General features: G+C 41.4%; 1 protein-coding gene across 2 annotated transcripts in view; it reads left to right on the top strand.

Annotated features, from left to right (window-relative positions):
- The window catches only part of syt6a (synaptotagmin VIa), an 84,359-nt gene that overhangs the window by 16,820 nt on the left and 40,169 nt on the right, over positions 1 to 27,370 (top strand). Inside the window, exon 1 of one of the 2 annotated variants that reach the window (XM_077585116.1) lies at positions 23,733 to 23,895. The exons of the other annotated variant lie outside the window; for it this stretch is intronic. The gene's annotated coding sequence lies outside the window, so the exon portion shown is untranslated. Of the gene's footprint in view, positions 1 to 23,732; positions 23,896 to 27,370 lie in introns of those variants that run through there. 2 annotated transcript variants of the gene reach the window in all.

Here is a 27,370-nt window from a genome sequence, read left to right as displayed (position 1 = left end):
TGCTGACATTGTGTTTGCAGGGGAAGTATTAGGCAATTTGGGTTTTTAATTGCTTGTTGGGTCTCTGGGTACCTGCCTGCCACTCAAATGAAACAACCAAGTACAGTGTTCCCCTGCAGCCAAAAGTGAAAATCCACAAGTAATCAACGCTCCCACTGAAAATGTTTATAATGGCACTACATGGAGCGCCTCAACTGACTTCAACACAGTTGTCAGGCACCAAGATGTCACAAGGCAATACTTTTAAATTGTACCAGGGTTTGGCCTGAGCACAAAAACAGTAGGCTATATATAGGCCACATATGCCAAATATCGGGATGACTTTTAATTACGATTGAAACCAGCCCGCACGCTTCAACCGCTCATTGGTGGTTTGTACGGGCCAAAACTACATTACCCACAATGCAACGGTTGCCGCGGCTCGAATGTACGGAAGTCAGAAGTCTGTGGAGGCACCATCAAACACAATACAAGAATATGAACGCAGGAGAAAGGCTTCAAATTAGTTTAATTGTCAAATGCTATACAATGTTTTTTGGTTATTTGCAATCATAATGATATGTTTAATAACTGTTGACCCAGTTTGGCCCTCAGCTTGTGGCAACATTTTTTGGGGCCCTCTGTGATTTTTGACATTGACACCCCTGTTAGAGGCAATATAAAAAAAAGTGAATAATGGTGTACTTTGCAGCCGTATTGAAACATTTGGCAGTTTTGATCAAAAGTATTTTTTTTGTCGCTATTTTGTATTGGGAGCGATGGCACCGAAGAACTCTCTCTGGACGTTTATGAGTTGACTTGGACTTTATGGTGGCTTATGTTGGGTAGCTTAGAGTGAAACGGGGTTTGGTTTTTCAGTTTGGGGAGTGGGGGGGATTATGTTGTGTATTCTTGTGAAACCAATAAAAAGAAATTTGAAAGAAAAAAAAAGCTTTTTCTTTTCACCTTCTCCTTTTCTCCGCTCTACTGAGGTAATGGATCTTCATTTTTCTCACAACGATTCAACCAATTTGTTTTGCTGCTGTCCTCCAGCATTAAGCTTGCACGTGCATATTAAAAAAATGGAATAGAAGTAATTTTATGCATGAGAAGACAGGGGGCAGCACTTCAAAAGAACATGGTATGTTAAGCATCATGTGTTTTTAAGCAAGTGGATTAAGAATCATAAACTGATGCAAGCTGCCTGAAAGTGTGTTTACCACTATACTGAACCTCACATCCTTGCACAGCAGGGAGTCGCTGCATTTCTCAGTAAACTTTTTCAAGACCATAAAAAGAATGAAAGCTGAAAAATGTGCTTGAAGTTTTATATTGATCATGCATTCTGTCCAAATAAATGCTTTTTTTTTTTTTTTTTTTTTTTGCCTGTGAATGAGTGTCTGCTCCAGGGTTACTATAGTTTTGGAATTTTCATTTTTGTTAGTTTTTATATCGTTTTGAGTTTCCTCTTTTAAATTTAGTAATTCGTTTTCAGGGTGGTTCTGTTAGTTTTTCTTAGATTTAGTTTCTATTTTATTTAAATGCTTAGTTTTAGTTTCTTTCAGTATTAGTTTTCGGGTTTTTTGGGTTTAAAAAAACATGTATTACTTGTGCGCAATATTTAATAAACACCAGGGTAAAATGAAAACATCTCTTCAGTGTGACACCCTTTCAAACGTATTTATTTCAGTTAATGTCGAAATAAATATACTTAAAATTGCATTTCAAATCACCCCCAAAGGCTATGTATTAAATTAATTACCAAAGACTAAAACAAAGGACATTTTCGCTATAACTATAGTTAGTTTTAGTGAGTTTTGTAAACATAAAATGTAGTTTTAGTTAGTTTGAATTTTTTTTAAAGGATCTTCTTTTGTATTTTATTTCGTTAACGAAATTGCTTTTTAAATTTTTGTTTTTTTTTGTTAGTTTTCGTTAACTAAAATAACCTTGGTCTGCTCCACTTTTCAGTGTCAAGGCCTCTTTATACTCGTGCGGGCGGCGACCGCAGGGACGTCACTGCGGATGGGTTTTGATAATGTCCTGCAGTTTCACTCCAAGTCAAGGGGTGTCGCTATGACTGGTATTGACAGGATGTTCTTTACTCATGTCCAATTCTGCTTGCCGTAGCCTCTTTTACTTTGCGTAACAAGGAACAAAGCGACAATAATAGTGACTATGGAACATTACGTGCGTGAACATATTGATGACGAGATGATACGTTTAATTGTACATTATTGCGAAATTGATCATGTAGGTGGTACATGGACGTATATAATAAACTCAAAAGTCATGGGGGCAGCCATCTTGTCTTGCCTCTGTTAATAAAATCTTGTTATTTTCCAATGAGACACAGTTATCAATGTGTGTTTTAAGATAGGATCCCTGTATGGAATAAAGAACGAACTTCACTGTTAGCATCAATCATTCCAAATATATTATCTGAGTATCATGAATAACCTCTCGAGAAGGCGAGCTGAGTATGTGATCACAGCATGTGATCAAACGGACCAATCACGAGAAAAGATCCGCGCGACGTTCGACGCCCTGCAACAATTTGTGACGTGTGCGCAGGTGCTACACAATGCGTCACTCACGTGATGCAATGCGGCAGTTGGCGCCCAAACGAACGCGGGAGCATAAAGAGGCCTTTAGTCTTCTACTGAAGCCATTTAGAAGGAACTTGAACCTTCCGCTCCAGTTACCTTGATTGCCTGTGACGGAGATCTGTGTTGAATGACAAAAGAGACAGACCTGATATTAATCTTCCTTGAATGAAGCCGCAGAACACATCACGACTTTCCCAGAAAAAAAAAGAAGCTCTCTTGCACATTATTTCTCTGCTCAGCTGATTCGGGTCGTTGCTTCTCCATCTTTTCCAGGTTAGCTCCACCATCCGTGAGAGGATTTTAGTAGGTCTATATTAAATCTCCTCCTGTGAATACCTGAGTAGATTCTGATTTGTATTCTCGTGGTAAAAGTCCCCGGAGAGCGCTGTTGCCCAGCATGAGTCCACTTTCCCTCTGAACAGAACTTTCATATTTCCGCCTCAGGCCCCCGGCTGCAAGTTGCTTCGATAGGGCTTGAGAGTGCAGAAAGGTCTTGATGTGCCATTCATTAGAAAGATGAATGTTAGCGTCTGACTCCCTGGTGAGGACGATTTCATTCTGGGTACACTCAAGGCTCCAAAAGAGACTTCAAATGTCTTCAGTAATACATTTGAGAACGCAATAATATTGTAGAATTTGACAAGGACATCGTGCCTACCAACACAAATATAGTAAATACTGTATAACAAGGGTACACAATAGGTGGCCCTCGGGCAGCATACGGCCCGCCAGCCTCCTATTGGTGCCCCACAAACTATTACGGCCCTTTCCAAGATTATACCAGACCGGGCGTTCTTATATTATATGAACTCAAGAACACTTCACAGGCAGGCGGTTTTTAATTATTATTTTTTTCCCCCCCAGAACTGCGTACAGACGCTCCCCTACTTATGAACATTCGTGTTACGAACAACGGTACATACGAACATGTCTGCGCGCATGCGCGCATGTCAAAAAATGTTCGAATAGAGATGCTATAAGCTAGATTTTTTATTGCGCACCTTTTTCCGAGTACTGTAGTGCTTCTTTCCGCCGCTAATACCAACGCTTGGCGCTGTGAGAGCTCACCCAGCATTGGAGGCTCAGCAACGTGTCGAGGAGGAGGAAGAAGAAGAAACGCCTGTCGCTCATAGATAAAGCCATCGCACTCTTCGAGCAGCAAGACCCAAATATTGAACGTTGCACAAAGGTTGCAAATCAATTGAATGATGCCATACAGTGCTACCGCATCATTTATGATGAAAAAAGAAGAAAACTGTGCAATCGTAGTTTGATCGCTTCTTTCGGCCAGTTTCTAGTAAATCCTTCAAGGAAGATACTCATCAACCCTCATCTTCTTCTCCGCGACCCTCAACTTCTTCCTACATTGAAGTTACGGAGGAGGAAGTAACTTTTGAAGCCCATTCCAGCGACGACGAAGAACCTCTCATGATATAAAATCCTCCTCTTCCTCCTCCATCAAATCCTTAAGCATCGAGTACATCTTCCAAAAGTAAGTTAAACTTCATTTTATTTATCTTATTACGTACATGTACATACTGTGTGTGTGTGTGTCTCTCTCTCTCTAACATACGTAGTACAGTACTGCACGTATTCTCTTTAAATATAAATTATAATACAAAATATAGCACTGAAGCAACTTACGAACAAATTCACCTTACGAACGATCGCTCGGAACGTAACTCGTTCGTAAGTTGGGGAGCGTCTGTACATGTTTTGGTTGGGTCAGCAAGCATAGACCGGGATTTGTCTCCATGCAAATTATACACAGCCTCTACAGATGTCGCCAAAGTGATTCATTGCTAGGGAAAATATGCTCATCTCTATAATTGAATGCCTTAAGAATTTATTATATTTGTAATCATTTGCATATTTGTTATTCAAGTAGACCAATTCACGCTGCTTGAGCATGGTCAGTGACATCGCAATGATTGGCCTCAAGCAAAGTCTTGTGACTCATTCTGTAGCCGGGTAGCGTGTGCGCCGGATTATAAATTTTGTTGGGCTGTCAATGACAAAGTCAGTGGGGACGCACACACAAGTGCCTTGTTTGCAATAGCCCTTAGCTGTTGCGTTAGACGAGTGTTTTACGTGATGTCATTACCCTCCTATTTCCCTCACACACAAACACACATGTACACGCACACAAACACACTGGCAGACACTTGAAGTGTGAAACAGCAGTACATTTTATTCTTTCATGTGGTTGTTAGTGTTCATATTTTAAAAGAAAAAAGTTCACAAAGGGGAAGTCTACTTTTCTTTCTAATAATATGTTGTATTCAATCCCACTAGTCCAAAGTTATTCTGATTAATATTGCATTGCTGGAATATGACTTAAATGGCAAAATCCACCCATTTTTATCCATCTCAGGGGGGCGGCCATTTTGCCACATGCTGTCGATTGAAAATGAAAATGGGCTCAGTAAATTAAGTATCACGGCTCATCTGATTTGTGAAGCTGAGCCGTGATTGGACATTACCTGAGCCCTGAGCAACTGTTGTGTCATTTTCAGCCTACAGCAGATGACATAATGTCCACCTTGAGATGGATAAAAATGGCTGAATTATGCTGTTTAATTCACATTCCACAAGCACATGAATCAAAATGCCATGTTTAGACTAGTGGTGGCTGAATCATGTTCATGTTGCTGTTTTCCAGTGTTAGTTGAAGCCTCTGGCAAGTAACTTGAGCCTGAATAGCTGGACACCTGCTATCGCCAGTGCAGCCACCCTCTGAGGCGAACAGCTTTTATACCCAGTCCCAGCAGCATCTTGCCTTCTTGGTTCATTAAAGACTTTATTTCTCATCTTGAGACCCTGGAGAGAATGATCTAGCCTGCCTGCTGCCTAATCACTGCTAATCCTTTCAAGATAGAAAGCCATGGTTGCTCAGGTTACTCTTCCGCAAGGATTACCTTTGGTTATTTATCCATCCAGAGAGGTTAATTATGGTGGCCTGCTTGGAAGCTTCTGTGTGTTACAGACTCGGCCTTACCCCCGCAATTGTATCAAGCCAAAGTTCCACTGTATGTCGTATGTGTAGTCAAATTTCCTTTGACAATATTTCCATAATAGTTTTATTAAAAGTTGATGTTTCCAATTAAACCTTCTCACTGTGCAAAAAACAAGTAGACATTGATGGATAGTACCAAGGTGATGTTGTCATCATTAGCCTCTTTTACACACAGATCCCATTAAATTGCATCGGAGTCCGAACAGACGATTTGGCATTAAACTGCCATTTGCTGCTTTTTAAACAGAACCCAGCGAAGCGTGATATTGCACACAGCGGCGCGCTATCCTGCAATCAGATACGTGCGCGTGTAAAATACAGGGACAATTGCTTTCAACTCAATGAAAAGAAGTTATGGTTGAATGTCAAACCCTGTCCCGCTGTCCTGGAATTTCCTTTTACACCGGCACTTTTCCAATTTTCTTACTGCTGTAATAGATCCTTCACAGGTGAAATATTACCAAGATGACTTAAAAGGGCAAGCCAATCACTAGGCAGGACAATCAAGTCCAGCAGCCCTGTGATGACTAACCTCCAGTTTAAGGGTGCATCCCACCCCTCAGCTGGGATAAGTCACCTGTGACTCTGAATATGAATAGTGGTTGAAAATGTAGATTTTGCCCTGCATGCAACACTCACACTTACTAGCTCAGTTTTTAGCTTAGCCTATAAAATATATTTTCTACCTTTGTCTTTATTGCTCAAAACATTGATTCGTTCATTTTCTGCCATTTTTACTGAAGCCACCCCCTTTGCTCCCGGCTATTTTACTGGAGTTTGACTGATTTTGCAAGGCCCACAGAATATTGTGTTCTATTGCTATGAAAACATGGAACCTAACAAAAGAAAGATTAGAATCTCTTCTTTCATCAGGGAGAACGTATATTTGTTTCTGTTTTGCCATAATTAACATTAGCATATAGCTAAGTTTCATCATTATTAACATTCCTGTTGAAAACACTGGCAAAAGAAGCTTGTTGCAAGACGGCCCTGGCTGATCTCTTATATTCTGCTGCGACCTGCTGGCCGTTTTTTGTAATGACTACCCTTGCTTTAAGCCACCTCTTCATGTCAGAAGCTGCATCAAAGCCTTGTGTATGCTCTTGCATTAAAAAACATTAAATAATGTATAAATCTGTTTTGGGGAGTGAAGGACAAAGTATTAAAAAACGTATTTACACTTTTTTGGGTTTGAATGAGTGAGCAGGCGCTTATTCTACAGCTAGCTTTGAATGAGAGGCAAGATACACCCTGGACTAGTCGCCAGTCAATAACATATGGATAAACAGCCATTCAAAGTTATGGGTAGTTATAATAGAGCCTTCAAGCCTCTCCTGCACTGAATTGAAAGTGTAACACAACCGCCTACCACCCCTCAAAAGGGGCGTTGCCTGGAGGACCGTCAGGCTTGCGTACACCACGGTAGCAGAGCGACTGCATTAGATTCACAAAGTGACATGCTCATCCAATGAGAGGACAAACAGCTAAATTGAAGATGGCGCCACACAAACGATTTTCGCCCCAAATACAAGCTTTCAACAAACATCACTAAAATGTCAAAACAATGACCAGGACATGTAGACAGTATTAGTAGTAGTGGTGTGCGATACTAAGTAAATACAGCACCAGTATCGATCCAATATTGATACTATACAGTATTAGTATCGTTAATATTGATATTTAGATTGATCCGCCCACCACTAATTAGTAGAATGCAGTTTACAGTTATAGAGTTTATCAGCAAAAAAAAGTTGATTTGGGGTTGAGTTGCACTTTAAAGGGATTGAAAGTAGCCGCTCCCACTGGCCGAGAAGTAAGTTGTCTGTGTTCACGCCCACAATGGCGCAAACGCACCTCTCTAACTGCGCCCCGCTACAAAAATGCCAAAAGAAAGAAAACTCCAGCCATGTGCACAGTTAGATTTCACTTTGCATTAGACATGCACTGCGTACAATAATAGGGCCCCTTAGTTTCTCGACACTCGACACTTAAATCAAAGTAATGTTGACCCGCTCTTGTTTTCACCATTTTGTGGGTCTTTGCCTGGAGGAAGTCAATTTTTGATGGCAATTTCTGGCAATGGCAATAATTGTTAAAACGATGGCGCGATAAAACATGTTTTCATTGGCCGTTAAGCTACGCTGTGTTGACAGCACACTGAGCCGAACGTGGACAATCCCATCATATTAAAAAGTCAAAATGGTAATAAAAAGGACTTACAAGGTCTGTCATCAGACAGAGAGACGACGAAGCTTGGAGAGTTCTCTATCTCACATCATCCAGGGAAAAAGCTTTGATTGTGTTTGCGCTCTATCTAAACTGGTTTACTCTGGTGGGACTGTGCATATATTTCTAATCGCTGCGGCCGCGCTTATGAGACAGCCCGCAAGGCCATTTTCAACATCATTACGAGTCACTGTCTGCTGCTTGTCTTCGCTATTGCTTATGTGAGGGGAATAACGAAAGAAGACGTACAAACATGCTTTCACGCTTTAACTGGACTTCACAATGGCAAAAGTGCCAAGCAAACAATGTAGCTTGGTCTCTTAACCACGGAAGACAAAGCTTAAAGCAGTGCAGCTCTTATCTTGTCAATGACCATTAAGAGATGGTACGGGTATTCCAGAGGTTTCCTATGTTAAAGGGAGGATGGTAATATTAGATGTAATATCATGGTTGACTACTCCCGCAGCTTGTGAAACCCTTGCATGATGTCCAAATTAGTTGGAGAATAAAATGTTACTCACATTTATTCAAGTGCCTCATTACTCACAAAATTCAACTGTCGTGTCTTTTTCAAATATTTTTTTGCCATGACATGATTATTTTATTGGATGATAGAGACAAATAGCAGACCAATTGTATGCACCGTAAAACATTCCTGCTATCGCCAGTTTTCTTTTGAAATAAAGTAATTGTTGCTTGTTAAATGTTGTTTAGTGATATTTTTTTGTAAATAAGCCTTTTTATGTATTTATTTTACATGAATAGTTTTGCAGTTAATTTATTATCTCCATCCATTCCCTTCCACATTCACCACTATGCAGGTTTGGGGAGTAACGGAATACATGTACCGCTGTTACATAATCAGATTACATAAAAATTTAACTGTATTCCGTTAGTTACAGGAAAAATCATGTAATCAGATTACAGGTACATTTATTAAAAATGGGGATTACTTCGAGGGATTACAATTTCTACGATGAGAGAGAGTGCAAGAGAAAGCAAGGGTGAGAGAGAGAGAGAGAGAGAGAGAGAGAGAGAGAGAGAGAGATAAAGCGGAAGAGAGCGCGTGCACATGTGCGCGAGAGGGACCGTTGCTACTGGAGTTGTACATGTCGGCTGGCTACTCTTGTCCTCCACACGCGTGCAGTCTAAAAAAAGCTTCTCGAATGAGAGGAGGAAATGGCGACCGATATTCACTGTTTGGAACTTACTCGGCTTGCTGAAGGAGCGAAAATTTAAGCTGGGAGTCCAGTGGCATGCTACACGCTGCAGCTTTTTGCTAGCCCGCTATCTGTCTGTCTAAACTGTGAGGTGTGGTATACCTATCACCCGCAAATGGCACATTGTATAGAATATATATTGTGGTAATATTTATCTCTGTCTTCATGATCATACTTGGTATTGGAGTAATCCAAAAGTAATCCAAAGTAATCAAGTTACATTACTTTAATATTATGGATTACATTACTAACTATATTTTTTAGCAGTTAACTTGTAAGTGTAATGGAATACATTTTAAAAGTATATATATATATATATATATATATATATATATATATATATATATGGACAAGTGCATTTCGAAACTATCATGCCAATTCTGACCCCCCCCCCCCCCCCCCCCCTTAATCCATGCCAAAACCCCTTTGGAACTATAAAATGGAGGGAGGAATGCCAATTTGAAACTTGTAGAATTCAAAATTGGATTAGTCACAAAGTGGGAAATCTGGGATAGAGCCATTTACCTTCAGGCGTCTGAGACACACAAGCTATGACCCTCACTCATTATTTTTGTCCACTTGGGGAACTCCTTCCACTTCTTCTCATCTCATGCGAGTCCATCTCTTACATCCCGCTGTGGAAAAGACTTCAGTCTGTAACTGTGTTTCCAAACGAGGAGGACTCAAGCTGAAAAAGGGGGCGATGATTTTTTAAAAATTATTATATTGCCTCCTGGTGGCTAAGATGGGCCCACCAGAAAGAAAAGCACAATGGAATCGGATAATTTATTTATTTATCTGTTTATTTATTTATTTTTTAAATTACAATTATTGTTTGATTTTGTGATGGTAGAGACAAATACATTTAAAAAATGAGGCAAAATTGGAGACACCCACAGTTATAGGATGATATACAGTCAGGGTTGGAAGGGTTACTTTCAAAATGTAATCCATTACAGTTACTTTTGGATTACTCCAATATTGAGTATGCTCATGAAGACAAAATAAAAATAAATATCACCACAATATATATTCTATACAATGTGCCCCTGCTATTTGCGGGTGATAGGGACCCGGGCAGCCTACAAATAGCAAAAATCCTTATGTAATTAAAAAGCATGTAGGCTATTGATTGATTGATTGAAGGTCATATGCTGTTTTTGACTGAAAGCAACCACACCTCACAGTTTGATAGATAGACAGACAGACAGACAGACAGACAGACAGACAGAGTCATCCAATGAGGATGACGATGTGTGACATCAACTGCAAAATGAACTTTTATCCAAGTCACAAGTTTAGCCGTGTATATGTTGTGTATGATGTTTACATAGTGAATTGGTGGGAGGAAAATTTCTTTGGAAGGTGTAACTCACATTACGGTTGTAGGCTAGCGGGCTAGCTAGCAAGAGGCTACTGTGCGTAGCATGTCGCTGGACTCTCAGCTCAAACTTTCGCTCAGAGTAAGTTCCAGTGAATACCGGTCGCCATTTCCTCCTCCCGTCCGTGAAGCTTTTTCAAACTTCCTGCGTGTGTAGGACACGACTAGTCAGTTAGTTTGTGCCCACCTCACCAACATGTAGCAACCGCCTAGCTCTCTTTCACACTCTCTCTCATCGTTATTGTAATCCCTCAAAGTAATCCCCATTTTTTAAATAAATGTACCTGTAACCTGATTACATGTTTTTTCCTGTAACTGTAATGGAATACAGTTATATATTTTTTGCAATCTGATTACGTAACGGTTGTACATGTATTCCGTTACTCCCCAAGCCTGTATAAAGTATACATTTTATTTGACTAATTTCCCCCTTTGGGGATAAATTAAAAGATATCTTGTTCCTATTTACACACAACTAACAACAATCACTATCTACAAGAAGAACTCACTTCCCAACAGTGCCTCGCACTCTCTTGTGAGAATTGCTTTGCCTGGGATAGCTGCTTGATAAATGATTGAGTCGGCACTGCGTAGACAACATGATATACAAGCTAACTCGGAATCCAGCAGGATAAACGGGGCTCCAGAGACTAACACCACAAGCTTGGAGAAGATCTCACAGACCTTGCAACAAGACGGATGTAAACAAACTAAAGGTATTTGGGCAACGCATCAAAAAACATGCTGACACTTACATGTTATGCAAAATAGCTGCTAGCTATTGTACTAGCTGACTTAAATGGAGTCGACCAAACCAGTTACAGCCTTTTCATGACATAAAAATGCATAAATAGCCAACATATACTTATCTGGAAAACATTAAGAAACGTCAACTGCAAGCCAAAAAGTTAAAGTTACACTAAAGGAAAAATAAGACAACTTCAAACTAGAACTAGTGCTGAGAGTAGATCAGCCTCATGTAGCCTCTCAACATTTGGAACTAAAAGAGGACATCAGTGCTAACAAGAGTAAAAGGTGATGAGAGATACAATTAAGATGATTACGTTTATATGTTTTACTGTCAAAGATTAAAACAACTTACACAACTCACAAAATGTTAGGGATATTTGGCATTCAGGTGAAATTTATGGAACATTTTAAAGTTCACGCTACTGTGATATCATATCATGAAAGTAGAAGGATGCACTAGTGTTTTCCTCATCTCAAACAATTCACTGAAAGAAAAGTTAACAACAATGGTGGGTCACCACAACCAAAAATTTCAACATCTCAAAAACGACGTCTCATGCTGTTCACAAGTCGACTTCATTATCTGATGAGGCATGACATCCCACTCTTTTTGAAGGGCAGCCCTCAGGTCATTGAGGTTCTGGGGTGCAGTTTATAGCCTTTACACCAGGGGTTAAAGTTCTCCGTCGTGGGGATGGATTTCTGTCATATTGAAAATAAGACAGGGGTGCACCCCATAAACAAGTCCCCATGGGGACGGCATGCTTGTTGTTTAGGATCCCATCACTAAACTGACATTGCTTTCACGCATTGAATTTATTAATACCACCTTAAAAGTTCTTGAAAAAATATTGAATTTTAATATTTGGGTGAGGTCTTAAATTTCATGCTGTGTGTACCTTCTCCGTGGAGAAGCGGCAAGCCATATTAGGAGAAGTTGGCGGAACTGTTTGTCGGACGGGACATGTCGAGAGTGGAGTCCTCCACACACTACGCGGCCAATTTGAATGTAGGATGGGAAAGAGGAAGTTTTAATCGCTATTCACTGTTTGGAACTTACTCACTGAAGAAAAGGAAAAAGTTTAAACTCTCAGCGTGCTGCGGCGTCCTGCTAGGAAGGAGCTAGTTGCTAACCCGCTACATGCTAACGTGAGTCAGAGTTCCATCTTCAAAGCAAGGTTCTCTGGGAACGGGAATTAATAAACTTCGACTTCATCCCGTCAGCCCTTTTTCTTTTTGGGTATTGTCCGAAAGGAAAAATTAACAATAAAAACAAAACAAGGTTATTTGGGTGTGAATCTGTAAATGCTGCCTTCATAAGCGTTATTTGTCCGCCTTTTTCCCATTTCACACGTTATGATGGCAACAACTGTTATGGAGAAAGCAAATCTACTTTTCTCATGGGCTGAATAAATAATCTATGTATCTGAGGTGAACAGCTCACCATCCATCCGGGCCCATCCATCCATCTATCTATCTATCTATCTATCTATCTATCTATCTATCTATCTATCTATCTAAATCAGAGGTGGGCATCGAGGGCCGGAGTCCTGCAGGTTTTGCATGTTGCCCTTCTCCAACACAGCTGATCTATGATCAGCTCATCAGCAAGCTCTACATAAGCCTGATAACAATCCTGTTGATTGGAATCAGCTTGTGTTGGAAGTGAGAAACCTCCAAAACCTGCAGGACTCCGGCCCTCGAGGACCGAGATTGCCCACCTCTGATCTAAATGGGTGTCAATTACACATGGATTTTCGTTATTTGTGGTCCGGCCCGGTCTCTACCCCTGCAAATAATTGGGGTCCACTGTTACTGTCCAAGTTACATTATTTTAATAGTATGGCGATTGGATTACGTTATTTCTGCTCAACGTGAATCGACTTTCATCAGAGAACAGCACTGAGACCCACTGGTCCCTCGCCCAGCGTAAATGCTCCCTGGCCCGTGCAAGATGATGACGCCTGTGCCTGGTGGTGTGGTCAAGTACCCTTGTAGGTCGTCTAGCACGCAGACCACGCTGATGTAAACGGTTTTGAATTGTCTGATGTGACACTAAGGGAGGTGAGAGGCACCCAAAAAGTGTCTGGAGTTGAGTGACATTTCATCATCCGGTTTCTCAGGGCATTGTTCAAAATTGAACGGTCATCATCATGAGATGTGGCCAAAGGACATCCACTTCTACATCTTTCTGTGACACTTCCAGTCTCTTGGCATCTCTGTTGCAACCTGCTGATGACGCTGCGACGCTCTAAGATCAGTGGCCACTTCTGTCTGAGAACGTCCTGTTTTTAGCATCTCAATGGCAAGGTACTGTTGATCCATTGTTAGGTGTCGTCTTGGTCTAATGATGTCAAAATGTGGACAGGATGATGAGGACGACTGTTTAAACACCAGCTCTAATTGAAGCACGATATTAATTGGTCATTCAAAAGCTTAGAGAAGGTCACATTAAGTTCACTTGTAAAGGTTTGAATGCGTTTTGGGCTCGTCCTGAAATTTCACCCAAAAGTCAAATATCTCAAACTTTTTGTGAGTAGTGTAGATGTAATAGGCTCTATATTATATTATTATAGACAGCGCAGCTGTGCTCAAGCGTAAAAGATGGCATATCCTAATTTTTGCGCTGACGCAAGCCTTAATGTGCTTGTTTGGGAATTTGGTTTATCTCTGTGCGCTGTCCTGGGCGTTCCGGCGTACTGAGGGCAATTCCTTTTGACCTGCAACCGGCGTACATGACAATTTGGTGGCTTCAAGTAGACTATACTTTTCGCCATCTGAATCCACGTCTAATTATTGGCGCAGGCAGTGTAACACGATTTTGGTGAATTTTATCAAGGTGCGGGCAGGAAGATGTGTGGTGTGTGGTCTGCCTACCGGCTGGTGTCCTGGTGGAACTGCAAAAACCTGGAACTTAGCACCCAGAAACATAGGTGATGATCATGGACTTCAGGAAAGTTAGTCCCACAGTGCCCTCTCACCTTCATAGACTCCTCCATCTCCATTGTGGACTCCTTCCATCACCCCGGAACTCACATACGAACACATACGATTGGGGTGGAACATGCGCTTGAAATGTCCATTTTGCAGATCTGTGATCATCTCCCTAGCTAGCTTATGTTATAACTGCCGGTGGAGGTCTGCTTGCTATTTCTCATGAATGTACTTTGTGCCCCTCAACAACAAAACACAAACAAATCTGTTTATTTTTCTGCCATGACTATTACTGTGCCTCTGTTGTGCCACATTTAGCGAATGAGAGGAGCCATTTTGATTGGTGGTGACTTAAGCCAGCTATCTTTACGTCCACAAAGAAGTCCGTGGGTTATCTCTGTAGAAATGTTTAAATCGCATCTTGAGACTCATTTCTATACCGCTGCTTTCTTTCCCTCCCTTCTCCACGGCTTGGAGAGGGAGTTAGGTGTTAATGACCGATTCGGGTGCTGCATTATGGGTTCTGTGCTGGTTGACCAGGATGCGATCCGGACCATCACCTTGAAGTTGCCGCCAAGGAGATAGCTGCTCCGACCAACCGGGCTGGATTTGGATAAGGACCCACTTCCCTGACATCTTCTTGTTGTGCTTTAATTTCTTCAATGGAGTTTCGCGCTATTCTAGTTAATAATGTTTAGTATCACAAACTATGTAAAATTTTGCCCATTCGACATCCATTGCAGTCTGATCATCCTGGAAGGGGGATTACCACATTTGCGGTCCCTTCTCAAGGTTTCTCATTTTTTGCCTGTTGTTTTTTCTTTTCTTTTTTTCCCCTTGCCCTCTTGTGGTTCTATTAGGGGATGTCACTGATATTTGTCAACTGCGGGCATGTGAAGCCCTTTGAGACTTTTGTGTGATTAAGGGCTTTATAAATAAACTTGACTTGACTTGACAAAACACAAAATTCCACACTGCACTCATTTGCAAGGGTATGCAAAAATACTAAAACATAGTCTAGTCCGCCCATGCCCAATTCTAGACTGCGCCTCACGCCAGGCATGTATTGAGTACTAAATTAGAGCCCCAAATGTTCAATGTAGAATCAACAAAGAAACATCATGAGGAATGTTCGTTCATACGTTGCAGACTCATCCTGCTCCAAACTCCAACAGCGTCTCTATTTCCTACGCAGACTGAGGGTCTATGGAGTGGAGCAGAGGATCATGCTGTTGTTCTACCGGGCTGCATTGGAAAGTATCATCAGATACGGCATTGCGGCCTGGTACGGCAACCTGACTGTGCAGTCAAGGTCACAGATTGCCGGTCTGGTGCGGACTGCCGTGAAGATCATGGGGGTCAGGAATCATCCTTCCCTACAGATGCTTTATGAGCGGTCCGTCACCGGACTGGCACAGAAAATTGTTACTGACCCGACTCACATTCTGCATCATGAGTTCCAGCTACTGCCTTCCGGCAGGAGATTCAGGGCCCCCAGAACCAGGCTGAACCGCTACAAGAACTCATTCCTGCCGACATCCATCAAATTGCTTAATAACCGACATTAACTAAGTGGTGCAATATATATATATAGGAGTGTGTGTGTATTATTTATTTTAATTATCTCTCTCTATTCTGTTGTTTTTCTTACTGTAAACTACTGCTGCACTTCTTATTTAATTTTGATTTTATCTCTTTCTATTCTGTTGTTTTTTCCTTACTGTAAACTGCAGCTGGACGGAGTCCAGGAAAAAGTTCCCCACGGGGAAAATAAAAGTATATCGTATCGTATCGTAATAACTGAGGTCATAGTGTTACATGGATGATCTCTTATTGATGTGACACAAATTTATACAATAACACCTCTTTGAAGAAAGTGACTTTCAGGTAGCAGTATTCACATTTGTAAGTTGAACCTGAAGAGACCTTGTCAAACCCAAATGTGGCCTTTAATTCTTCCTTAATGTATCGTGTCTGACTTTGAAATGTTAATAATACCACCTGCTACTCACCAGAGGATCTTGAGAGTCATAGCTTGTATCCGTCTGGCACTTGAGCTGCTGCTCTGCCTGTCAATGCCGATCCAGCTGCTGTCAGCGAACTGATTGCATTAAAGGTTATTGTTGGGCATGTTTGCACTGACGACGTCATTATGTGATGAGATTTGATTTACGATGGACTGCATACATCACTCGGTTTAGATTTAATAGCTTTATTTCATCTTTAAAATGGTCTTTATTTGAGATTACTGCAATATGCGTGTACCTACCAAAACATCTATGCGTTATCTGTGACAACACAAAAGTTAATGATATTGAACACTTAACATTGTTAAGTTTGGTCTGGACTGATTACTTCTACATTATTCCATGTTTTCACAAATTAAATCACATACCTATACCACATTTACATCATGCTTTTAACAGTCCATGTACCTCAAAATGTACCTTGTTTGTATCCAGTGTAAGGGTCTTTTGTCAGATACCGCAGCCATTCATATCTGATTCCATTTTTTTTTTATGTACCGGTATGTTGGTTCAAGATAAAGTGCTGTTCATTCCAAAAGTGTTACTGCTGTATAGGTTAGCAACACCTCCAACTTCTGTGCTAATCCTTTCTTCCCTCCAGAGTGTTGGCAATAATAACACTACCTGCTTTAGCAGTGGAAACAATGTTGTCTAATTACACATTCACAACTTACAACTATCTATCTAGAACACAGTTCCTGACACCAGCTCATGCTACCTTGTGAAGATATCTTTGCTGGGAATTTCATCACTTCAACCATGCAGTCAACTTATGAATGAATGAAGAAAAAAAAAAACACTTGAGTCTGCAATCATTGTCAAAGGGTATATGCACGGAATATGATGAATAGCTCATCAATGTGACTATATTTGAAAGAGTGAAGATCTGCTATTCTTTTTCAAGAATGCACCATGAGGTTGTGGATTGTCAAACTGCTCACAGTGCATTGTGTCATGTCACATGGGACATTGGTTAGCAATTTCAAAACATGCATTCTTTTTGTTATTTATTTATTTATTATTAGCCCTTGCAGAATACCTGCAACACATGGACTTATTACTGTACATATTTGAAAGGCCCATTACAACTAGTGCCACTATATAGTTATTGCCAAATTTGCTCCCAAAAACATATAAATATGTTCTATGTTCTAAATGCTAATTGCTACAAACGGAAACAGAAAGAAATAAACTTTTTTTTCCCTGATGAAAAAAGAGACTCTAATCTTTATTTTGTTAGGTTCCATGTTTTTATAGCAATAGAGCAAAATCAGTCAAAATCCAGTAAAACAGCCTGGAGCGAAGGGGGTTGCTTGACTGAAAATGGCTGGGAGTCAATGAGTTGAAACAGATTTTGTTCCAAACATTTGTAATATGTTATGTGTACACTTTGTGATCTAATGCAGCAAATTGTCTTTAGTATTATTGAAAAAATGTTTTTTAATGCCTTTGATTTTGGCCCAACAGACAAACAGAGCATGTAGTTGACGAATTTGAGGTGTCTTGACATAGCATCGCCAGTGTAGTGTGACACGTTCAACGATTGGTCGCCAAGTGTCTGGGATGCTTCACGACCATCACGACGAAAGTCTAGCATGTCAGAATTTGTATTAATGGTCGTTATTGTTGGAGGACTTGTTCACCAAATGTGCACTGCTGTACTCATCCCCGAATCATACTCTAAAAATATCAAAAGTCACATTTTTTCTTTTATGGACAGGAGCCACCTCCCAACATTGCCATAGGCAATGGCGACGTGAATAGAAAAGCACAAAAAAATATTTGGACTGTCGTTCAAATATTTTTAGAGTAGCATATGATTTGGGCATAAGTAGGGCACATTTAGTGAGGATCCATTACGTCTTTCAGATGGACACATAGCCAATATCTTTTTATAGAGGTCAGTCCAGGCGCTGAAGGTTTGGCGTGAACGCTCGTATCAAATGCACTGTACTAAAACAATTCAAATAGGGATCAATATTTAAGCAATATAGAAAATTATGTACTCAAACAGGCAAACACAATAGCTATACACCTAATATTTAAGTTTTTGATAAAATAATAAAACAATAGCCTGTCATCTCAAAATTAATTCACAAAATAGGCTATATTGCCCCGACACATGTAAATAAATTAAAATAGAGTACCAATTGTACAAAATCATATTTTAACCCGTGAGCAGTGTATTATTTTTTAAATGGCTTGGTCAGAACCATCAAAACGCCCAAAACGGGTCACAATACCGCCAAGGGGTTTTAAATAGCTACCGAGCAGGGAGCGCGAGCAATGCGCTCATCAGAATCAGAATCGTTTTTATTGCCATGTAAGTGAATACATTTCGGTGACTGGTGCAGACATAAGACATAAACGAGTAGCATTGAAATGACATAACATTAAAGTAAAAGATGAAAAAATATAAAATAAGATAAAACAAATATTTCTAAGTAACACTGTCACTGTCATTGAGATGAATTTATGATATATGTAATTAAATATATAATTAACCCCTGGGCGTTATTTGACCATTTTTTGGCTTTTTGTTGGTTCTGACCAAGCCATTTCAAAATAAAATAACGCCCGGGGGTTAAACAGACAATAAATGTTTATGTAGATAATGTAGATGAGAAAAAAACTGCAAAAGGTCAATATATCTAGAGCTTAGTACAGTGACTAAAGTGACAGTTGGAAAAAGAAGTGACAGTGCAGCAGGGTGATTAAATTGCATTTAAAAGCCCAACAGCAAAGGGGAAGAAGCTGTTCTTATGGCGTGAGGTTTTGGTTTGAATGGATCGTAGCCTTCTACCTGAGGGGAGTGGTTGAAAAAATCCATGTTCTGGGTGAGAGGGGTCAGCTGTGAGCCGACATTCAAGCCTCGCAGTCCCGGAGGTATACAGGTCTTGGAGTGATGGGAGGTTGCATCCAATCACCTTTTCAGCAGAGCAAACGACACGCTGCAGTCTGTGGCCCAACGTACCACACAGTAATGGAGGAAGTGAGGATGAACTCAATTATGGCTTTGCGTTCTTGATGAGGGAGCTGATGGTCATCTCCCACTTAAGGTCTCTGGTGATGGTGGTACCAAGGAAGCGGACGGAGTCCACATTGGAGATGGAGGTGTCTGTCAAGGTGAGGGGGAATAGTGAAGCTTCCCGGATGTCTACCACCATCTCCGCTGTCTTCTGGGCATTTAACACTAAGTTGTTGCTGGCACGCCAGGACACCAGACGGTCCACTTCCCTCCTGTAGGCAGGCTCATCACCGTCTGAGATGAGTCCAATTGAGTGCTCCATTCACACAAACACTTCCTGCTCTGCCTCTTTTTTTTTTTTTGTCCCGCGACAACCAGTGCGGACGTGGTACTCTTTGCGTCACAGCATGTGATGATCGGGTCGGATCTTTTTTCTTTTCTGAAAAAAACTGAAAAAAATAATAAGATCGGGTCGGATCTTGTCGGTTTCAGACTTGTAGTGTGGCTACACGTCCGGTCCACGACACAGAGTGAATTTATCAGGTAATCTGACAGTGTGACTGTCGTGAAAGACAAAAAAAAAGCTTGGCATAAGACAACACTCCAGGGACTGTTCACTTTTTTGAGTTTACTGCATTTACAGTGCGATCTCTACGTCTGAAAACGATCAAATATAGGGCAACACTATTTTCCATCTATCTATTTCTTATGCATATCTAGGGTTGGGTCACTGGGCAGCAGCCTGAGCAGAGAAGCCTGGACTTTCCTCTTTCTTAGTCCAGATTTCAGGCTCCCAGGCAAGGTCTCTAGCACGTTCTGGGTCTTCCTAAAGTGGCACGTGGACATAACATCTTACCAGTGAGGCATCCTGGAGGTATCTGCACCAGATCCCTCCCACCTTTTCTGCATCTTCACGATGTCAAGGAGCAGCGTCTCTGAGTTCTTCCCAAATGGCCGACCTTCTCACTCTATCTGTAAGGAAGAGTCCAAACACCCTTAGAAGGAAAATCATTTCCACCGCTTGTTCCCTTGAGCTTGTTCTTTCAGGTATGACCCAGAGCTTGTGACCATAGGTGAGGGTGGTAGCTTTGATCGACCAGTAAATTGAGAGCATTGCCTTTTGGCTCATCTCCCCCCTCACCACGAAAGACTGATCCAGACTCTGCATAACTGAACTGCACCATTACACCTGTCACACTCTTGCTTCACTCTTCATTCATTTGTGACCCAAACCCCAAGATACTTGATCCTTCACTAAATCCAGTGCCTTCGACCACTCGGCCACAATACCTGAGAAGTATTATGCAGAAAGAGAAATTTGTTGGGAATTTAAGAAATGTTTCAGGTGCAAACTTGGTGGACAAACAGTAGGCTTCCACGCCAACATCCAGGTTCGTGCTGTCCTGCCTAGCCTTGTGGATAATGTGATCAAGCCTGATCAGATCCGTGGCAAACCCCATTCTTCTTCAATGACAAGAGACTACAGGACAACGCTTTTTACTTCAGCAGCAGAGCGGCGCATCCGAAGTGTGCTGGGCCCATGACCTAGAGATCGATGGATCGAAACCATCCTCCGCTATCTCGACCTGGTTCTTTAATAGCACAATCCTCAGTCTAGGATGTTGTTGAACTTCCACCAAGTAGTTATTTTGAAGGTTAATCATGTGAAGTTAAGAATAGGCTACTCATTGTCTGTGGCCAACGGATGTGACCCTTTCCTCAATTAATTTACTTCACATTGGAAAAATGGGCCATCTTTCACCATTCTCAGTCTGGTTCCTCTGTGTTGTCACTGATTAAGTAGGCAGTCCCGGTGAAAGGTCAAAATACAAACAGAAAATCAATTACCTACACTTTGTGTTAAACACAATCCTACGTCAGAACTTGATCAGAGAAACAGTACTGATAAAGGATGGAAGAAGGCATACATGCCCTGATGTTAGTAACAAAAAAACAAAAACAAAAAAAATACCTCAACAAAAGAGTTCATGAAAGTATGTTGACACAAGTTTCCCCAAATAAAATACAATGTAACCTTCAAAGTTGAGTATGAAGTTCAGTGATGCTGATAGACTTCTGAGTAGTTCTACTTCAAATTTAACTCTTTGACTGCCAAAAACGTTAAATAACGTTTAGTAAAATCCTACGGAGGAGCGCCAAAGACGTTAAAAGACGTTCACCAAGGTTTTTTTTTTTGGGGGGGGGGGGGGAACGGGTGGAGGAAAGCCTTGGCCAGCTGTGCTGAAAGTATCAAGCAGATCTAGTTAGTATAATGACTATTTTTGGCCCCTAGATGGCAGCGATGACTCTCTTTGGACAAGATCGGGTAGGCGTCAGTAGAAGACGTGAGGCGGAGCTAGAGTGTTGAGGGGAGAATGGCTGGGGAGGCAAAAATGGCGACCGGTTGCAAGCAGCTCACGCTTGAGCATTTTTTTCAAAGACGAAAAGCATCGACCAATGCTAAAGAGCACATTGATGACGACGGTGATGATGATGGTGACTCCGGGGTTGACGCCGAAGTTGGAAGCGTTGACGCGGCGGCTGTGATCACGTCATGAAGCCTCACCGGCTAGCGATGCTAACGCCGGAAAACGCGGAGCACAACCGAGCACTTCTGCACAGGCGGACGTTCAATCGGACGACGAAGAGTGCCCCGAGTCCAATGCATATTCATCGGAGGAGTGGGTACAGTCTGATCACGGAGAAGACACTGGTTATGGACTACGATGCCACCATGAATGGAGCGGATAAGATGGATCAGAACATCTCTTACCACCCGGTATAGGAACTGAAGGACATGAGGAAGCCAGACGTAACACCAACGTAATGTCACCGTATCATGATCCTGAGAGTAGACTTGATGGCAACATGGCCAAACACACACTGCAGTATATACTTGCTATTTCCCGGGGAAAAAAAGCCAGCAAAAAAGTGTAGCGTCTGCAATCGCAGTGAAACTAATCTGTTGTGCAAATCCTGCTGCGTCACCTTGCACGCAGGGGAGTGTTACAAAAAGAAAAACTCTATTTGAAACATCCACACAATTGTAAATAGTACCACGGTTGCACACATTTGTAAATAGTTTGCCAAATTGTTTTGTCAAATTGTTACACTGTTGAATGTAAATAAACTTATTTTGCTTAAAAAAACACTTTTTCATTGTTGGTGGTAGTGTTTTACAGAAGTAAAGCACTGTTTAGGTGTTTGTGGCATCATTCATGGAAAAAAAGTGTCAAATTCACTAGAGTGCATGAAATAATATCGTTTCACAAAAAGCTTGATTTCTCCGTATTTTGTTTCAAAACAGAGCATTTGGGTGAAACTAACAATTTTCTATTGTTGATTACTGAAAAACGGAATAAGGTAGAAACAAACTTTTTTTTTCTGATGAAAGATGAGAGTTCAATCTTTCATTTGGTAGTATGTGTGTTTCCATAGTCCAAACACAAAATTTTCTGTGGACCTTGAAAGATCAGTCAAAATGCTTAAATCGGCTGGCACCCACGGCATCCCTTTTCTGAAAACGTCTGGCAGTCAAAGAGTTAACTTTTGATTCTTCAAATTTAAATTATTTTTCCCTTCGAAAAAAAGGAAATAATTCGCTCGAGCCTGTTATCGTCATATATCAGTTATTAACTGTGTTGCGCATTTTAACATGCTTAAAGAAAAGTTAACCACTTTTTGATTTTAAATACAGTAAAGTAGAACTATTCAGATTGAGTTATGTTTCATAAGACATAAAAGTATTGAATAGTTCTTGAGGTGGCATTTTAGTGTGTCTGTGCGTGCTTGTAAAGGATTTTTTTCCCCACTTTATCTCTTTCAAACCACAAGAAATAAGCCATTGAATGAATGCAGCTTCTTATCTGATATCTGGAGGATCACCTTGTTGAATGCCCACCAGTAGCACCACTCAAATTTCCCCCCCAACATTTCAAAAGCATTTAACTTGTGTTTATTTAGTCGTCCCCCCTGCAGTGGGAGGCTGCGGTCGCATGTGGTCTCCTCCTCCTCGGGCTGCTGAGGAAGTGATGCTAATCTAGATAGAGGGAAGACTGGGTGGGGGAGGCAAAGGGAAAAGAGGGGTGAGGGGAATCACCCCTCCTACCCTCTCTCTCTCTCTCTCTCTCTCTCTCTCTCCTTCTCTCAAAGATGATTGTGCTGCAATATGTCGCATGACCGCCGCCAGGACTGCAGATGAATCTCATAGTTAATCATTAATAATAATCTTAAAAAAAGGCATCCGTTTGCATTACACAACAAAGTAAGATTTATTTTTTTTAAACAATGGTTTTAAAAAAAGGCTGCTTTTGATCCCATTCTCGTCAGATTTCATTCAGCGTCGACCATGAAACAACTCTTTGGATGTTCAGACCATTCAACCACCTGCTTTGATATTTATGAGAAATCCCTACCCTACCACACACACACCCACACCATTGATATTCACAGAGCTCAAACTTAGGCAGCTTTGCTGCATTGTCACTCGCTTTTCTCTCTCCCTAACACTGCATGCTCTGTCTCAATGGTCTGATCTGACCTGCCCCCCCCCACACACACACCAGCCCCCCTTTTACACCGCAGCATCCCGCTGCCATAGAAACCACAAGGAGCATCCCGGGTGGTGCATGCAAGGCAGTCAGTATGCGCGCTCAGGAGAGGGAGCGCATCGACAAAAGATAGAGCTAGCGGAGAGGTGGTGTTATTGGTTGGGGGGAGGTGAGGAAAAGCAGAGGGAGAAGTGAGCGGGTGAGCTTATCCAGGAAGGAAAAGTGACTTTCACGGGTGAGTACAGCATGGAGCGGTATTGAGTGTCTTTCTTTTGTCTTCTTTGTTGATGAGTGATTTTGGGTTTGCTGCTGGGATGCTCCGAAACAGGTAGTAGGAGTTGTGCTGTCTCATATTGTGGCTTCAGCATTGTAGTTTGGGTAACATTTTACTTTCGGCTTAAAAAGCAACCAGCTTTCTTATTTTGCACGACACAAATTCAGTGCTGGACTGCCGTGTTAATATTTGATGAGCCTTCCTATCTCACTCGCCTCTGCCCCTTTTAAAAAGCATCTCTTTGTTGTCCTCCAGCTTTTATCAGTCATTAAACTCATGTTCAAGCCCGAGGTTAGAACACCTGCTCTGCTGCATAGCGCAAAAAATGGTCAAGTCAGGCTTTTTGATTCGGTGCGAGTGTCTTTTCTGTCACTTTTCAGCCCTCCTCTTGCTCCTGCTCTTCCTCAGCGCTCCTTGTCCTGACACTTTGATGAAGGGCCAGAGCCGCGGGGCTAATAGGGAGGAGATCAGCCTGAGCTGGAGGCAAAAGTGTAATTGTGACAGCAGTTGGCACCTTTGAGACGCTTGTTGTTTGATAACGGGCCAAGCTGTGAAGACAGAAGGCAAAAAGAAAAAAAGAAAGAATCCATGCAACCTGTTAAGGTCCCTGGTGCTTATTAACGCCCTTTTCTATTCCCACACCCTTGACAAGCAGCATGCATCAAGAAGGGCAGTTTGGTTCATTTTGGGAAGGCTTTTTTCTTCTTCTTTTTTATTACCCTTGTCAAAAGTTGTGAAGGGCTCCAAAACCTTTCTTAGAATTTCACACATTTTTGGCAACCTACTGCTAGTTACAAGCAACCTCTAAAAATAGTAATTTTCAAAAATCAATGCCCTGGTAAAAATGTATGATTTTTGGATAAGGCTTTAAAAGCCAACAACAGTGAAATGTGCATGCCAGGCCAGTAGTTGGCGATGTCACAATACATACCAAAAGCTTGTCACTGGGGTTTGAATTGTGATGTATGAAACTCATGTGACTCTGTTGGACACAGTAGTGTTGTGGTTTTTAATCGACCTCAACCAAAGGTATTTTTTTTCTGTACATATGTATGTATGTACACAGTCAATTTTGTAGAGTAAATTTTAAACTAAAAAGAGTATATTTGGTCGCAGTCTAAACTAGAGTAAACTTTACATTTGGAAGAGAGTAAAATATTCGCAAAAAAAAAATAAAATCACTCAAGTGGTCGTCTCCCATGTTGAAGGTTGTAGGATTGTTTCTGAACCCATGAGTGATTTTTTTATTTTCTTTTTTTAATTATACATAAGCGGTTCAGAAGATGGATGGGTGGATATTTTCCTCTCTTCCGAGTGTAAAGTTGACTCTGTTTAGACTGAGACCGAATATAGTCTTTTTCTGAGTAAAATTTACTCTACGAAATTTACTGTGTGTGTTGTGTGGTTGCTTCTAACCACGTTGCAGAAATGCTTGGCGTATTTATCAGCAAAATGCCTGGTTCCTGTTTTCACGACGGTCAGTGCAATATGAGTTGAGGTTCCTCTCACCACCAATGAAGTGACCGCTCACCCCCAAATAGCTGTGGTTGCAAGTTGAAGTCCAGTCATCTTCAGTTGTAGCAACACAATTAGGCGAATCTTCCACGAAAATATCAAGTTTGTTTCTTTTCCCCGTAGTACTGGGCAGTCCAGATAATGGATGGCTGGATGGACAATTGGACATCTTGCTGATTTTAGTTGTCCGTATTCCTGCGTAGTGGTTGTACGATGGGTCATTGGACACTGTTTGCAACACGTCAATAAATCAACTATGTTTACAGCTATCCACTTAGCAAGAACACTCATCAGCCTGTCGGTTGCAGACTTGCTCATACGCGAGGTGTTCTTGAGTTTAGCTGGTCCAAGAACTCTGCTATGGCTCGCTACATTATTGCTGCTATCATTAGCTGTGGGGTGCTTATCATTTATTGTGGTAACAAATTCACTACAAATAAGACATGTCACTCTATCTTGATCAGTGGTGCTGTCGGGGTGTTTTTTTTTATATTTCAATGAAGCATTGATCGGACCAACAACTCTAGCTCCTCCATTTTCACGTCTTCTCTCTGCTCCTGAACTTGCCTTACCACTTACAATAGGAGCCTATCAGGTTATGCCAAACACAGTAACAGCCAATCAGTAACCACTTCAGGGTGTGATTGACCTTTGAAACCATTGCCAACAACTCAAGCGCAAGCCCCACGCATAAAAAAAGATCTCATCAGCATACAGAAACAGTGAAGTCAGAGATGAAAATTTTGATTAACTCGATTCAAAAACATAATACTTTAAATATGACTGTAAGTGATTTAGTTTGCTATTTTGACACCCCTACTTCTAATTCCCATCTAGTTGTAGTCCATGCGCACTTTGACGGAAAAGTATTACACACAAAGAAACGATGGGTGGACAATTGTTGTGTTGGTTGTACTTGTGCATGTTTTTCATTAACTTTTAAGATACGCTCCCATGGCATCCGTTATTTACCGATGACTGCTGTCTTGGCCAAAATGATACAATTTTCTTTTCATATGTTGTAAGTCTAAGCTGACCCTTTTTTTTCTCCTTTTTTTTTTTTTTACAATGATGTATGTAATAACCTTATGTAACTACCGCCAAAAAGGCCAAACTCCCTCCATCCCCATTTTTTTTTGTTCCCTTCCCATTTCACCGTTTCTGTCATCCAGTTAATGAACAGTAGTGGGACCATGCCACCTCCACCACAAAGAAATAGTGCTAGAAAGTGAGATGGTCAGTAAAAGGTTCCATACTTCTGCTGACTGACTGCCTGACTGGGGTAGTGGCCATATAGCCAAAAGGCAATTCCTGAGTAGGAAGAAAAAAATACTATCAGTAAGATTTTTTGTGTGTGGTTGTATTAGAGAGCCTCATGCCAAGAAGAAAGATGTACTGCATTGTTGTCCTTTGCTTACTGTCTTCTTATTCTTTGTTGTCGCCACGTATAGGATTTAGCTTCGCAATGCACACTGAGAACTTGAACGGAGCGCTTAGTGGAAACACGACTTCGAACAAATCCATCCTTTCATATCTGGCCCCAGTGGCCCTCGCCTGTGCTTTGCGTGTGTGGCTGTGTACAGTTCCAGGTTTGGAAAAGAGCATGTGACCGCGCACGTGCAGCGCATGAGTGTTGACATGATGGCGTGCAAGGAGGATGGCCGCGGGGGTCGCTGGCTGTGTGTGGATACGGGGATTTGTGGCGCCTTTCGGGTGACACCTTTTATGACTCTTGTTTAAATGTCACACACTGAGGCTGCACACACGCTGACAATAGCACATGGCTGTAATAAACATGGCAAAATGTGAGGCCAGGCTTGGTGCGATAATGCTGCGCCCGCCACTGCCTCCCTTCCCAATTTCCTCTAGGCAGAGTTTGTTCCGAAAAAATTGGAGTGAAGTCTCTGAGCCCTTCGGCCCC

This window comes from Vanacampus margaritifer, chromosome 1 (genome assembly GCF_051991255.1).
Source record: "Vanacampus margaritifer isolate UIUO_Vmar chromosome 1, RoL_Vmar_1.0, whole genome shotgun sequence".
NCBI lineage: Eukaryota > Metazoa > Chordata > Actinopteri > Syngnathiformes > Syngnathidae > Vanacampus > Vanacampus margaritifer.
This window is presented reverse-complemented; position numbering and strand designations above follow the sequence as displayed.